This window comes from Vespa mandarinia, chromosome 12, assembly GCF_050613455.1.
Source record: "Vespa mandarinia isolate Hongniang chromosome 12, ASM5061345v1, whole genome shotgun sequence".
Classification (NCBI taxonomy): Eukaryota; Metazoa; Arthropoda; class Insecta; order Hymenoptera; family Vespidae; genus Vespa; species Vespa mandarinia.
This window is the reverse complement of record NC_140821.1, coordinates 3,177,501-3,195,000: the sequence shown is the minus strand read 5'-3', so window position 1 is coordinate 3,195,000 and position 17,500 is coordinate 3,177,501. Positions and strand designations below refer to the sequence as shown.

The following is a 17,500-nucleotide window of genomic DNA, read 5'->3' as shown; positions in this document are numbered from 1 at the left end:
AGGGTGTGCGGGTGATACAGGGATACGAGGAATAGAGATCGGGGATCAAGGGCCTGGGAGGGGGAGAGCAGGGAGGGAGAGAGAGAGAAAGAGAGAGAGAGGTTGCAAGTGAACGCAGTTTGTGATCGATGTTCTTCGATACGTCGTAGCTCTTCGTAAAAATCAGCAGTCTCACTCTTCTTCTATTACTTTTCTTCCATTTCCTTTTCTTTCTTTCTTTTTTTGTTTTTCTTTTTTTTTTTCTTTTGTTCTTACTTTCCTACATCAAAAAGCACACTCCCTAAAATAAAAATCGCCGACTTCTTTTAATTATCTTTTTTCCTTATTTTATTTTTCTTTTCTATTTTTTTTCTTTTTTTTTTCATTTTTTTTTATTTTTCAGGGTGAAGGATGGATGGAGGATCGTTAAGAAACGTTGTTTCATTTCGAAAGCATAAAGAAAGAAAGAAATAAAGAAAGAAATGAAAAAGAAACGAAGAAACAAAAAAAAAAGAAAAAAAAAAAGAAAAAGAAAAGAAAAGGAAAAAAAGAAAATGGCAATTCTTTTATTACTATTATTCTTCTTATTATTATTATTATTATTATCATTATCATTATCATTATTATTATATCCAATGATCAAATCTTCTTGAAACTCTGTTTCTACTCGCGAGAAAACCTGTAACAAGATATATATAGGAGACCCTAAATAGGGCCTACCAGTTACTACTGAAGGTATCTCCTCGAAAGTTATTTACGATTCAAGTCATGCACATCGCGTGCTTTATTAATTAATAAACACACCTAGAATAACTTGGCGTGCCCTTCTGCTCTCTCGTAAAGGCACTTTTGAATTCGAGTCCCAAACGTACATAAATACGTGCACGCGCATACACATATACACGCGTATAACGAGGATGACTACGACTAGGACGACGACGACGACGACGACGATAACAATGTGATACCGTTTTTCTACATGACTGTGTTATCTGTACACAATAAGGATTCTTTAGAATTCAGAAAAAAAAAAAAAGAAAATAAATATCGGATAAATAAAAATTTCATATACTTTTTGTTTAGCAATAAAGAAGACAATGACGACTACGACGACGACGACGACGATTTACATTTCAATTATATTATCTATTATATCGATATTTGTAAAATTTCTTATTGTCCAATGGAAAAAAAAAAAAAAAAAAAAAAAAGAAAAAGTTAAAGATCATGTTCAAACGAGATCATGTTCAAACGAATATATTATAGCGATATATTATATAAGATAGATTTTTATGAGATTTTATTGGACATCTATTTAATAACAATAATAATAATAATAATAATAATAATAATAATAATAATAATAATAATAATAATAATAATAATAATAATAATAATAATTTTGATAATAATTTAATAATAATTTAAATTATAATTTAAATTAATAATAATTTTTTTGTTCTATTCGCTTTGTTTTTCTTTTTTTTTTTTTACTCCTTCCATTCAAATGTGTATAATCTCTAACTAACAATAGCTCATAGAAGACAAATCGAATACAGGCGAGATGTCAAAACTTTGATCGAAAAATCAATGTATTATTATTTTTAATCCGAGCGCATATTAATCCAATGTTCGATTTACAAAAAAAATTGATAGATAAATTAATAGTTGATTTCCTCTCTTCTTTTTTTTTCTCTCTTCTTCCTCCTCTTTTTACTTTTTTTTTCTCTTTTTTCTTTTTTTTGCCACGAATTTCTCGTTAAAACGTGTACGGTCAATGGCCGCCTGTTAATTCCTCATTTACCCGTTAAACGTAATTGCATTTATCTTTGACGTAACATGTTGCGTTTTGTTTACCGCACCGTTCGTTCTTCTTCTCTGCTATTCATTAGAAAGCCTCGAACGAATCTACCGTGAATTTCATTTCGCAGTTCAAATAAAAGTTCGTTCATTTGAGTTAACTATTCCAATCGGATCTCGAACAAAAACGAAACGAAACGAAACAAAAACAAAAATAAAAGAAGAAAAAAAAAAAAAAGAGAAAAGAAAAAGAAAGAGTGAAAGAAAGGAAAAAAAGAAAGAATGAAAAAAAAAAAAAAAAAAAAAAAAGAAAAGTCAACAACGACAATATCTTCCAATACCTTACGACATCGACATCTTATAGATAAATCAATAGATTAGAAATACTATTCGAATGATATTTTCAACATAAACAAAATTAACGCGATCATTATAACCAATTATAAATAACAATGTAAACGATAATAATATTTACACATACAAAGTACAATACATATGATTAAATCTTAATCAACATAGTGAGAATAATAATCCCCTTTATAAATAAGATGCTAAAGGATCGAATGAATCAACGAATTGATTTCAATGAATTTATCAAATACGATGATTTATTCATCGTTATTCCATTATTCCACGGGAGACTTAATCGTATTCGCGTTAGAATTAAATAAATATCTTTCGTTAGAAAAATTTGTAAAATTAGAGTACTTTGTATAAGACGAACTATGTAAACGTGTCGAACAGAGAGAGAGAGAGAGAGAGAGAGAGAGAGAGAGAGAGAAAAGGAGAGGGTGGGATGGGGAAGGGAGGGTTGGAAGAAGAGAGGTAGAGGATGAAATCGATAAACCAAGATGGCGGTGCACAGTGCCGCAGAGTACCGCAGCCAAGCTACCACGAGATTATCCTCGGCTGCTCGACCTACCCATAGCACGGTTACAGATATATGACGGTTGCATTGTCGTAATCACTATGGTGAGCTTTATCCTTACACAATCAATTGTTATTTCTTTCTCTCTCTCTCTCTCTCTCTCTCTCTCTCTTACTCTTTCTTTCTCACTCTCTCTCTCTCACTCTCACTCTCTCTTTCTCTCTCTCTCTCTCTCTCTCTCTCTCTCTCACCTTGTTTCCGGCGTTCCTTCTTACTTTCGTAAATCTTATAGGAAAAGGAAAAAAGAAGTGAAAATAATCGATAGAGAAAAAAAAGAAAATAAACAGAAAAGAAAAAAAAAAAATTATACAATCCTTAACAATATCATTGTTAAGACAAGTCAAGAGAAGACAAATCAAAACGCATGAAGATGCCAAAACTTTATCGAATGATTAATGTATTTTTATATTAAATATCGAAAATGATATTTAATCAATTCGATCTACACAAACGATGAAATAGAGATAAACTCACGTTGATTTGATCTATATATATATATATATATATATATATATATATATATATGCGTACATACATACACGTACACCAATACACATACACACATATATATATATATATATCGTTTATATAATTCTAACGAGAAGATAATACTATTCGTCTTCGATTTAATCTCGTATCATATTTATCACGTGGTACGATCATACACTAGTCTTACGCCACTGGTTGTGTAGTGTATGTATGTAGTATATGCGAAGGCAGTGATAGAACCCTGTTTGTGGTCAGCCGGCCAACTCCTGCCAGACTCCGTGTGTATCAGCCGAAACGTTTCCGATGCTTTTCGATATTTCTGTACGGATCATTTTTTTCCCTCCTTTTCTCCTTTCTTATTCTCTCTCTCTCTCTCTCTTTCTCTTTCTCTTTCTCTTTCTCTTTCTCTTTCTCTTTCTCTTTCTCTTTCTCTTACTATCTCTCTTTTTCTTACGTTTCTAAATAAATGCATCGATACGATACGATACGATACGATGCAATGCGATGCGATGCGATACGATACAATGCGATACAATGCGATACGATGCGATAAGATACGATACACGATTCTAAGGAAATACAATGCAAATGAAACTGTTATGACAACGAAGGGAATAAATTGCGAGTTTCTCTTTTTGAATGAAAATGGAGAAGAAAGGGGTGGGAGGGAGGTAGGGAGAGAGAAAAGATAAGGAAAGAAAAGAGAAAAAAAAAAAAAGATCAGACAGACCCCGCGACGTATAACGTTTAAATGTTTCTCGATTAAATTCAAAATTTCTTTATCTCTTTTTCTTTTCTTTCTCTCTTTCTTTTTCCTTTTCTTCCTTTTCTTTTCTTTTCCAACTGGTCGACGAACGAAATATGAGAAAGAGAATTTAAAAGTACGAGAGAGAGAGAGAGAGAGAGAGAGAGAAAGAGAGAGAGATTCATTTGTTAAAGAAATCGAATGAAAAATAGATATGAATTATTATTTATCAATGCTTATATTCTTTTACTTAAAAAATTTTCACGAAATTACGACTTAGGTTTCCAATTCCCTTCTCTCTCACTCTCTCACTCTCTCACTCTCTCACTCTCTCTCTCTCTCTTTTTCTTTCCATTCGATCTGAAACTAAATGTACAATGGCGTTCTAAACGAGAAAAATAATTTCGATTTTTTTCTTATTCGGTATCCTCGCAACACAACTCCTCGCATTTTCTTTCGATAGCACGTTACTTCTTTTTCGTTCCGCAACACATCCAATCCTCTTCTCTCTTCGATAGAAGGATATATAGTAAAACAAAGAGAAAGAAAGAAAGAAAAAGAGAAAGTGAGAAAGAGAGAAAAAGAGAGAGAAAGAGAGAGAGAGAGAGGGAGAGAGATATAGCTAGGGGTTGTTAGTTTTCTTGCTTGTTCCCTAACTCCACTGCTAGCTTACTAGCTTACTAGCTTACTAGCTCGCTCGCTCGTTCGCTCGTTCGCTTTGCTAGTGTGAGTTCTGTTCGATCCGCATGCTTGACTTGTTTCTCGCTCGTGAGGAAAATTCCCGACGTTGTTGTAGTAAGCCACTCTCATCTTGAATTTCACCTATCCGTGCCAGATGTAACGCGTAAGATATATCAACCACATAGGTTCGGACGACGTGATACGTAAGCAAGCAAGCAAGCATGAAAGCAAGCAAGCAAGCAAGCAAACAAGCAAGCACGCAAGCATGAAAGCAAGAAAGCAAGGAAGCAAGCAAGCAAGCAAGTAAGTAAGTAAGTAAGTAAGTAACGTTGTACAACATGAAAAGAAACGAGCTGTTGCATTACATCCCGACTGGTTGGTAACGACGATGGAACGGATGTTACAACTCCCACTCCTCTACGATGAACGAACAAACGTGATAGAGAAACTATGTCACACAGTAATAATAATAATAATAATAATAATAATAATAATAGTAATAATAATAATAATAATAACAATAATAATAATAATAATAATAATAATATTGACAGCACCCTCTCTTTGGCATGGTTCTCTTTTCTATATTCTTTTTATATTGATACATTTTTTATTATTATTATTATTATTATTATTATTATTATTATTATTATTATTATTATTATTATTATTATTATTGTTATTTTTTTTTACTCTTTCGAAAGTTTATAAAACAGGAACAAAATTAATTCCATTCGAACAATTAAATGATTCTTTGCGATTGATTATTAGGTCAATAAATAATTTTCTTTTATCATCTCACGAATTGTTTCGATAGGTATTATTATTATTATTATTATTATTATTATTATTGTTATTATTATTATTTGTTTTATATAGTAATTATCTGTGATATATACTGGCAATTAATATATGAATAAAAACGCTAGATCTCTTTGTGAGAAACGATTTAATTAAAAGAGAGAGAGAGAGAGAGAGAAAGAGAGGAGAAAGAAAAAGAAATGAAGCTTTTATACAAAAGATATATATATATATATATATATATATATATATATATGAGTAGGATATATAATGATAAAAGCTTCAAAAGTTAATCCATAATACCTTATTTTCTCTTTTTAACATTTTGAAGGATACACAGAGCAGTCACTAGTAGTTTGTAGAGAGATACAAGAAACTTGTTTACGTAGAGATCAGAGAACGTGCGTGTTGTAATCCTACTTCGTCTGATACTGTCCTTTCTCATCCTCCCTCTCTCCCTTTCTCTCCCTCACTCTCTCTCTCTCTCTCTCTCTCTCTCTCTCTCTCTGTTCTGTTGTATTTGCTGGACACATTCCTCTTTCTATATATATACCAATCCTCCCATCCACCACCCTCTCTCTCTCTCTGTTCTGTTCTGTTGTATTTGCTGGACACATTTCTCCTTCTCTACATAGAACACTCTTTCTCTCTTCCTCTCTCCCTCCCTCCCTCCCTCCTTCCCTTCTTCCTTCCTGCTCTTCCTTCCTCTCTCTTCCTCTCTTGAGCAACGCTTTCAAGCTAGCTCTACGCAACCTCCCCTGCGACCCCTTGAAAAGCGACCGCTCGACTACCTCTTTGTTCATCCGTATTCACTGTCACCCTCTGTCTGTCTGTCTGTCTCTCTCTCTCTCTCTCTCTCTCTCTCTCTCGCTCTCTCTCTTGCTCTCTATCTCTCTCGTCTTTTCTACCCTTCGTCGTTGGTGGATGCGACGACCGCTGCCAAGGACTTTGTATCGATTCGTCGTTAACGTCGATTCTACGAATCCATTTGCAGCTATACGTCGACCGAACTTTGTTTCTCGATTTATTCTCAAAAAAAAAAAAAAAAAAAAAAAAAAGAAAAAGAATTAAAAGAAAATAAAAAAAAGACAAGGAAAATATTCTTTTAAGACCACCGTTCATTCTTCTTTTTTTTTTTTACGATCGATGAAGAAAAAAAAAGAGAAAAAAGAAAATGTATTAAGTTAAACGTAGATTAATATATAGATTATAATAATAAAAAAAAAAAAAGAATAAAAAGTGGTCTCTTCAAAAAAAAAAAAAAAAAAAAAAAACTATCGAATTTTTCCCTTCGCCAAGAAAAAAGAAAAAAAAAAAGAAAAAAAAACGAGAAAAGAAAAATAAAGAAAGATCTCTCTTTCTTATTAATAATTTATGGATAAATCAATTAATCAATTCGAACGTGAATGAAAGTCAAAAAAAAAAAAAAAAAAAAAGAAAAGAAAAAGAAAAAGAGAAAAAAAGAAAGAAGAAGAAAAAGAAAGAAAGAATAAAGAAAAGAACAGTAAAAAAATAAAAAGAAATAATATGAATTGGTCTATCAAATTTGTTTTGAGATTAGATTATTGATCAAAGGATAAATTAATTTAATAGGATATATCTAAGGAGATCTCGTTTTAAGAGAAAACAAAGATAAGAAGAAAAAGAAAAGAAAGAAAGAACGAAACGAGCAAGGAAATAAATAAAAATTATTAAAAAAAAAATAAAAAAAAAAATAAAAAAATAAAAAAATAAAGAAAGAAAAACAGCAGGAAAATAGGAAGACTACTATATACACGCACTTTTCTCTCTCTCACTCTCTCTCTCTTTCTTTCTTTCTTTCTCTTTCTCTTTCTCTTTCTCTTTCTCTTTCTCTTTCTCTTTCTCTTCCTCTTCCTCTCTCTATCTTCTTCGTAGTGGCTGTCGTTTCGTGTCGCGCACTGTTTAACACTCAACGAAAGAGACGGCTGTCGTGATACCGTCGAGAAAGGCGGCCCAAGAGACCGTTTACGCGAGATAACTCCAAGAAACCAGCTTCCGAAGTCCTGAAAAAGAGGCAAACGTGTGTCCAAGCACGATTTCAAATTGACGATATCATCCCTCAAGTTTGTCCTTCGATCGATTTAAATCACACGATCATCATCTTCGTCTTCATCATCGTCATCGTCGTCATCGTCATCGTCGTCGTCGTCGTCATCGTAATTCTCTATTGGCTTATTTCGATTTTTTTTTTTTTTTCATTTTTCTTTTTTTTTATTTTCTTATTTTTCATCATCTTCTTCTTCTACTTTTTCTTCTTCTTCTTCTTATTATTATTATTATTAAAGTGTAGTTCTTTTTTTGTTGTTGTTACCGTTATTGTTTCGTTTCCCCCCAAATCTCGACACCATCCATCAAATAATCCATCAATTATTTATTGTTCTTTTTTTTAAAAGCGACGAGACAATAGTACGTATTTGAACATTGTGTCTTTTATTTCTTTTTTTTTTTTTGTTGAAATCTAAAAAAAAGGAAGAAAGAAAAGAAAACGAAAAAAGAAGGAAAAAAAATAAATCACACAATAGGACATTTACTATATTACATTAGGAATTATATTAAGAAACATATTATAATAATTATGATTAATAATAGGATAATAATAACAATAATAATAATAATAATAATAATAATAATAATAATAATAATAATAATAATAATAATAATAATAATAATAATAATAATAATAATTAGCAAGTTATATAACATAGTAATTTATGTCCTACGATATAAGTATAATTATTAATAGAAAAAAAAAAAAAAAAAAAAAAAAAAGAAAAAAAATAATTAATAAGTTATGTAACGCGTAATATATATTATATTATTATTATTATCCAAATATAATCAGAAAATATAGTAAATTATATAACATAGTACAACGCATTAACAATAAGTATAATATACGTGTATTACAAATGTCACGTTAAATAATTATTTCTTGGATCCTTCGAAAAAAAAAAAAAAAAAAAAAAAAAAAAAACAAGAAAAAAGAGAAAGAAGAGAAAAAAGAGAAAAAGAAAAGAAAACGAAAAAGAAATAAAAGAAAAATCAATAAAAAAAGAAAAAACAAAAAAATAAAATAAAATTAAATAAGAAAAAAAAAAAGGACAAATTATATTTATTACACATTATTATTATTATTAACATAATATAATTTTAATCCGTTAAACACGACATATTATATACTCAACTCTAGTTTTTCTCTAAATTTCTTTTTTCTGAGCAAAAAAAAAAAAAAAAACAAGAAAGAAATTCAATAAATTAATCAATGCTGGCAAATGTTAATGCCACGTGGTCACTTAACTCTCTCTCTCTCTCTCTCTCTCTCTCTCTCTCTCTCTCTCTCTCACTCTCTCACTCTCTCTTTTTCTCTCTCGCTCGCTCGCTCGTTTTAATACTCGCGTAAAGCTCAAAAATCAACAGCTTCTCGCGACAAACAGCCGCAGCATCGCGTGTCGTGAAGGCGGCTAGTCACGCAATGGAAAATGGGTATTAAAGCCGAACCTTCTTTCTACTTCCGTACAATGCACTTTACTAAGGTTATCACACACCGATAGTACGACCTGCTTGTTACGACCTCCTTCTTCACAATATTCGATACATATACATATCTATATATATATATATATATATATATATATATAGTATGTGCGTGTGTGCATGTGTTATTTCCTAGTGATCCAAATCAACGAAAGATCGATTTATAACTGATCCCGTTTTCACTCTAAATAAATTTCATTGAAAAAATCATTAAATAAATTCAATCGATTTCTCTATTAGTTAAGAAATTTCACGAATGTAATTTAATAAATATAAAACGAGCCGTGCACGATTCTCATACATTTCTCATACGAATCATACATTTGTATACATGTATATGTATGTATGTATTTGAAAATGAATTGACAAAATTCGATACCTGTTTATTTTCTTCTCCCCACCCCCTCAACTCACCCCTACGCCATCATCACCACCCATCCTCGTCAAAAAGATATTTAACTTCATTTCAAAGAATATCTAAAACAATTTTCTTGCCCTTGATCGTTACCGTGTCCTTAGGTAAACCCACAAAGGAAATTGAATCTCTGTATATCTATCTATCTATCTCTTTCTCTCTCTCTCTCTCTCTCTCTCTCTCTCTATCTATCTATCTTTCTGTCCCTGTGACTCTGTCCGCATCCGTGAGAAACGGCCGTAGCCGCAAGCGTTTCGATTTCCTCTCCAATGTGACATCCGAAAGGTAAGATCTCAAAGGTTACCAAAGAGGTATTTTATACGGTACGTTAAATCACCAATAAATACCCTTTGTAGATAATAACAAAACGTTTCTGAATTTGGGTCGTATAATAACTTAACCCCCTTCCATCCTCCTCCCTGTCCCTGTCGAAGCCTCAAGCTTCCACTTAAATACTTCTATCATCGATCTCTTAAACAACGTATTAACGTATTAAAAGAAAATAATAAATATTTCGTCGAAAATATTTGATAATGATTATAATTATCACGTAATATTTTTCAATGATTCCTTTATATAATCGAAAATCCATTTATTTCGACAAATTTCTTAATTACGATCCGACAAATTACGTTCCAATCAAACGAACTTTTATGATCAACGTGAACTTACGTTCAATTCCTTCTTTTCTTTTTTTTTTTGCTTCTCAACAAACATCAAACTAATCGTTGATGATAATTGAAATAAATAAATTTATGTCGTAATATTCATTAAAAAAAAAAAAAAAAAAAAAAAAAAAAAAGGAGTAAACCGATTAACATTTTTAAACGATGAGAAAGATCCGTATTCTATGCCTTTAATTATTCTATTCAAATCTACAAGCATTTGAGACTTTTCAAAAACTTCGATATGTCGTTTGTTTATTATTATTATTATTATTATTATTATTATTATTATTATTATTATTATTATCATCGACGATGTAATAAACGAAATGATTGAAACAATATTTCCAAAATAATCTAATAATCGTAACGTACGTCTCGAAATCATTGTAAAGTTTAATGAGATTGTTAACAACGAGCTTGCGAATTTTATTTTTCGTTTCAACGAGGAAACAACAACAAAAAAGAAAAAACTTATATATATATATATATATATATATATATATATATATATATATATATATATATATGATCGAAGTGAGACGAGACAAAGGCGGACATATTAGATGCTAAGAAACATCCGGTGTATCCCGTTGGATCCAACCAATCCCATGGACACACGTCCGACAGTTGCTTATTCGGAACAACAGGAGGATCGTGTAGAACGTGAAAAGCGTGGGACGTCACGCGAAGGTCGCAGAGCCCGAAAATCCATAACCACCCCCGTTCACCCTATAGCCCCTTCTCCACCATTACGTTTCGCGAGGTTGCGCTTGCGCGACCCAAGGCTCTTTTACCAAAGAAAAGGGACGACTAATGGTCCGTTCTCGTTACAATACGATTTTTTTTCTGGTTTTTTCTATTTTTTTTTTTTTCTTTTTTTTTTTTTTTTTTTTTTTTTTTTTTTTTGTAGTTTTGTTCGACGATTCGGTACAAAACAAATTATCGACTGACCGACTGACTTAAAAAGCGCGAAGAGAGAGGACAAAAACAAGCACGGGTGACATAGAAGGAGGGTGGGAAAGAAAAAAAAGAAAAAAAGGGGGAGGGGAGAAGTCTTCGACATTTGGTCGATCAGTAATCTAAGCCGAAACAAATCTTGATCTAAAAGATAATTAAAAAGTCATTTCTGATGGAAAAAGAAAAAAGAAAGAAGACGGAAGAATTAAAGATATAAATTAAAAAAAAAAAAAAATAAAAAAAAAGATCAATGATCAATTAACTAATCGTTGCTTAGTCGAACGTCTGATTAAAAGAATGAAAAAAAAAAAGAAAAAAGAAAGAGAGAAAAGAATGAAAAAAAATTATCTCTCGGACGTTTCGAATGAACATGAGAGAGAGAACGATAAGGAAAGACGAAAAGCAAGGGGGAAAAAGAAGTAGAAAAAAAAAAGAAAAAAAAAAAAGAAAAAAAAAGTAAAAAAGAAGTCAAGTTCAGATTCCATTGGACTTGACCGATAATCATAGTCGGATATAATAGAACTTAATTAATTAATTACATTATATCCTATCCGTGATATCACGAATATGGGGAAAAAAAAAAAAGAAAAGAAAAGAGAGAAACGGGGTGGGGAGGGGAGCAAAAAAGAAAAAAGAAAAGTAATTGAATGAGAATGACTAAGTGGATGAGACGATGAGACGAAAGAAAAAGATAATCCAATTAACGTTGAGAGAGAAAGATTCGATGTTTTACGAAATCAAGGAAGACGGATTATATTTATTAATTGGCTCGATATTTTCTTTTCTTTTTTTTTTTTTTTTTTTCAAAGACCGTCTTTGGTTAATTAATTAATTAATTAATTAACTCTTTTTATAACGCCGAAGAACTTCCTCCATTTTCTCTCTCTCTCTCTCTCTCTCTCTCTCTCTCTCTCTCTCTCTCTCTTTCTTTATAAAAACAAAAAGGGTAATATAAGTTAATTAAGAAATAAATCGATCTAATCTATATTTATGATCAAAGTTCAAGTTTTCCTTTCTTTACCTTTTCTTTTTTATTTCGCATATACGAAGTCGATTATCGAAGAGAGAGAGAGAGAGAGAGAGAGAGAGAGAGAGAGAGAGAGAGAGAGAGAGAGAGACGAAATCATAGTTAAAGAAATCAAATATCGAACCACAGGATGACGTTGGATGTCGATAACGATCGAACTAGAGAGAGATTCGCCACTGTTCATTATCGTGAGATTTAACGTGCAATCTCAATTACGAATATTCGTACGAGTAAGATAGTATACACGTATATATATACATGATTCAAACTGTCAGAATGTTCTCTACGAAATACTCTGTAATAATCTCTTGCTGTCGGCAATTAATTACTTGTAAATAATAACAATAGCAATATACCATATTACATATATATATATATATATATATATATATATATATATATGTATATATATATATATATATGTATATATTATAACATATAATATACTATTATAGATACATTTATATACATCGATATTTCACTTTCTCAACAAATATTAAACCAAATCTATCGGTAATATCAAATTAATACGAATCCTTTTAACTTAATTAATTTGATTATCATATAAAATTAACCAATATATACACATATATATATATATATATATATATATATATATATATATATATATGTGTGTGTGTGTGTGTGTGTGTGTGTGTGTGTGTGTGTGTGTGTGTGTGTGTGTGTGTGTGTGTGTGTGTGTGTGTGTAATAATATGGACAGTTGAATAGCAAGGAGAATGGTTGATTTTTTTTTTTTTTTTTTTTCACAAATATTTTTAATTAATTCTTTTCATATAAATTCGAAAAACTCACCAACTCAGGAATACACGAGTAGACCCATTTTGTTGTTGTTGCTGCTGCTTCTGGTGTTCCTTATGTTGACGTTTATTCCTTTCAACGTTGATCCCTAAAACAAGAGAAGAGAGAAAAAAAAAAGAATTAATAAAGAGGACAAAATGAAATGATATAATTAACAAGGGGCACTTGACGAGACGAACGATGACGACGAGCTATGGAATCAAATAAGTATGGTAGAGAAAACGAAATAACAAATGTAAAGGGTCCTCCTCTCTATCTTTCTCTCGCTTCTTTCTCTCACGCGTGGAAAACAAAGAATAATGAACGCAACGACCTTACCCTTCGGCTTTTACCAACCAACTAAATTACATTTCATTTGAACGAACTTTATATACTTATCTCGAAGAACATAAAAAAAAAAAAAAGAAAAAAAAAATATAAAAAGAAAAAAAAACTGCTTGCATATAATATCATTGTCCTCTCTATACTCATCTTAATTTCAATTATTTAATGTTCGAGCGATCGAAAAATTTTATATATTTTTTTTTCAAGAGAGAAATAGAGAAAAAGAGAGAGAAAGAGAGAGAAAGAGAATATTTTATAAAATATTCAATTTTTAAACTATTTCACGATTCTCTTTACTAACTCATATATAAATTATTCAAATGTCTATCGACGTATATGATGGAAAACCATTTCACGATAGTGATATAAAATTTCTAACGTACGAACGTACAATTTTTTTCTCTTTCTTTTTTTCTCTTTTTTTTTTCCTTTTTCTTTTTTTTCTTTTTTTTTTTTTCCTCAGTTTTTTACTTTCTTTCCATCGGTTTAAAAGATTATTAAAATTATCTATCGACAAAGAAATATATTTTGGCTACAAATAAAAGTTCATGAGGATAGACGAAAAATGTATTCTCTATTATCGATTTTACGATTCATTATCATAAGTATGAAACCCCTTGAATAAATATCAATCGTAAGATATACGTTTATTTCACATTTAAGATTAAATTTGACGATACAGCAACATTATTTTGGCCCTTCCCTGTCAAATACATAAAATCAAGCAAAGGATAAAGACTATATATATATATATATATATATATATATATATATATATATATATATATATGTATACACATACATACCCATACATTCACATACAGACACACGGATATATATATATATATAAATATTTATTTATATCTCTCTTTCTTCTTTTTCTCCCTTTTCGTATAATCCGCGAGAGGAGACGAGGGTTATTTTCGCGAGTACGGTTTTTCTCCAGCTTGGTCGAAGTCAAACTCGAGGGAGTCCCAAGGGAGACAAGTACTTCGAGAGAGAGAGAGAGAGAGAGAGAGAGAGAGAGAGAGAGAGAGAGAGAGAGAGAGAGAGAGAGAGAGAGAGAGAGAGAGAGAGAAAGAGAGAAAGAGAGAAACCCTTTCTACATACGCAGCAAAGCATCAACGCTTGCCCACGACCAATACCAACGTGATGCATCGTCTAATTGAAAGCGACGTCACTCTTGCTCGTTGCATTCTGCATCCCCATCGGGAGAACCTACCACTATCCCTTTCTACCTACTACCCCTCTATCCCTACAGTTTTCGAGTACGTCAACTGAACTCAACGAACTGGAGATAATGACATCAAGAATAAATATACAGATGGTAATGATGATGATGATGATGATGAGGATGATGATGATGATGATGATGATGATGATGATGATGATGATGATGATGATGATGATGACGACGACGACGATTACGATGACGATGACGATGATGATGATGATAACGATAATAAGGTATGATTTCTACGATTAAAATCTAATGATATACGGATAATTAAAAATTTTTGATTAAATATGATGTACTATCAATTTTCAATAACAATTTTAGCATAGACGGATTGATCTGTTTTTCAAAATAATAGAAATTTTGTTAAATCGATAATGATGCATTTATACGTATAAGAAATATGTAAATTGTTGTCTCTGAGATCTTTTTCTAAAATAAATATTTATATTCGGTTATAATACTAAGTGATTGACCTACTGTTTACTAATTAAATTCAATGACTTCATTAATATATCAATTTCTCTGGTATATGTTAATTACTGTATCTGATAACTTTATAAAATTGATATGTGTGTGTGTGTTTAATTATAATAATATGATTGATTTATTCTCTAAATAATCATCTAAATTTCATCACATTCATATCATGAATTTCCTCTACTCTGTAATACATTAATTATTATATATCTATTACTTTGATAAAATTGTATATACAATAATAATAATAATAATAATAATAATAATAATAATAATAATAATAATAATAATAATAATAATAATAATAATAATAATGATAATAATAATAATAACGTATATTATTTTTGTAATACATACTGATTAATCTATATATCTATATATCTAAATATATCAACTATTATTTCATTATCACAATATCAAGTCAATCAATGTGTCAATTTACATATACACATATGCACATACATACATACATATACATATATAATATATATATATATATATATATATATATATTTATATATATATATCATTATTTGATCGACCGAACAATCGTAGAAACCGATATTAATAACCGAATAAGTGCTAACACAAAAGTAACAATAGGTTTGATATATAAGGGTCGATCAGTTAATTGATCCTTTTCGTATATAGAACCTTTTGATAGTAGATATGAATTAGAATACCAACCGTGATAGATATCTCGTTTATTCGAACGACCATTAAAGTGACTTTTGACTCGACGAATATCGATGCCTGATTGCGAATAGTAGTCAGTCGCATGTTGCATCGTCTAATTGAAAGCGACGTTCCCGTTGGTGCATTGTGCCGATAGGGACACAGAAAGACTGTCAGAATGAGAGATAGAGAGAGAGAGAGAGAGAGAGAGAGAGAGAGAGAGAGAGAGAGAGAGAGACAGATTGACGAATACCGAAAGTACCAACAATTCCCTTGCGAATCGGAGTTTGTTACCTAACTCGTCCAATCTAACTGGAAATAATGATACCGATACGCTCAAATTCCCATTACGATCAAAATCAAAGTTAACAGATCGTAACGATCACAAAGATCCTTTTGTATGGACCATAAAAATTATTTCAACATTCCCCCTCGATCGATCCGATTTGAAGTTCTGTCTCTTTTCTTTTTTCTTCTATTACTATTATTATTATTATTATTATTATTATTATTATTATTATTATTATTATTTTCTTTTTTCTTTCTTCTTAAAATCTTTTCTCGTGACTTCTCAAGGCTAATGTTGTTTCCAGATTAAAAAAAAAACAAAGAAAATAAATAAATAAATAAAAATAAACGTTATTGTTCCAATGTAATTAACAATTACGAATAAATATTAAGTTTTTAAAGATTACATCGATCAGACAATGATTAACCGCGCTAAATGACGTCGGATATCTCCCGATAAGATGATGTTCTGGTAATTAAGCGATAGCGACGCCGCCGATGTGCTCTCCGTAGTAATTAGCCAGGGAGAACATCGCATATCTCCTGGATGGTCGGTCTATTGATTCGGCTAATGAACTCGGACCCCAGCCAGCTTTCGTTTCGCTAATTAAAAATACTATCTATTCTTATTCGATTCCGGCCCTTAACCAAAATTTTACAAAAAACTTTATTACATTGTATCGTACCGTATTCATATTATATATCGTATCGTATCTATTTTATACTATTAAATTGACAAATCGATATTATCAATGAAATTAATTGTTCCGATCAATTAATCCGATAGACTATGATTTAACAATATGATTATAGTAATAACTCGTAGATATTAGATATTACGATAATTCCATATTATCGATATACCATATACATACGTATCTATATAAATTATGTTGTATAAAGGATTCGTTCGTGGTTTTAACAAAATCGATCAAAAATTCGTAATATTGCGATACGAAAAGAGAAAAAGAAAAAGAGAAAAAAAGAAAAAGAAGATGAAAAATATAATGAGAAAAATACGATAAAGTCTTCAAAAAAAGTTTCGAGAAAGATTAATTGACTTCTTTTTTTTTTTTTTGTAATTAATCGTCCAATAACTTTAAGTCCATAATTCATAAATAATTATATATAATACATAATGATATACCTACAGAAATATCTATAAGTATATATATATATATATATATATATAAATATATATATATATATATAAATATATATATATATATATAAATATATATATATATATAAATATATATATATATATTTACCAAAACGTATTTATTCGTTCTTGCAATAATTTTCATCCACGTAATTATGCATTTATATAGGTATATCCTTTCATTCGATTCGGCAGAATCTGCTGGTCCTATTACATGTGACAAAATACCAATTCAAAAGCCATTGTCCAATTTAACTAAGGGAGAGAGAAAGAGAAAGAGAGATATAAAGATAGAGATAAATAGATAGATATATAAGATAGAAAGAGAGAAAAAGAGAATTGAAAGGGTGAAGAAAGATCCAAAGAAGACCAACACAACCCCCATAGCAAGCAACGAACTACATGGCTACCCACATCACAGCAATTATTTAGATTGGCACGTGTGAAGTGCTCTCTTGTTACCCTTCT

The 17,500-nt window shown here is 30.6% G+C and overlaps 1 long non-coding RNA gene across 3 annotated transcripts in view; it reads right to left on the bottom strand.

Moving 5' to 3' along the window:
- The window catches only part of LOC146872646 (uncharacterized), a 177,666-nt gene that overhangs the window by 136,896 nt on the left and 23,270 nt on the right, over positions 1-17,500 (bottom strand). For all 3 annotated transcript variants that reach the window (XR_014982844.1, XR_014982845.1, XR_014982843.1), the window contains exon 3: positions 12,861-12,954. This is a non-coding gene — a long non-coding RNA (uncharacterized LOC146872646). The remainder of the gene's footprint in view (positions 1-12,860; positions 12,955-17,500) is intronic.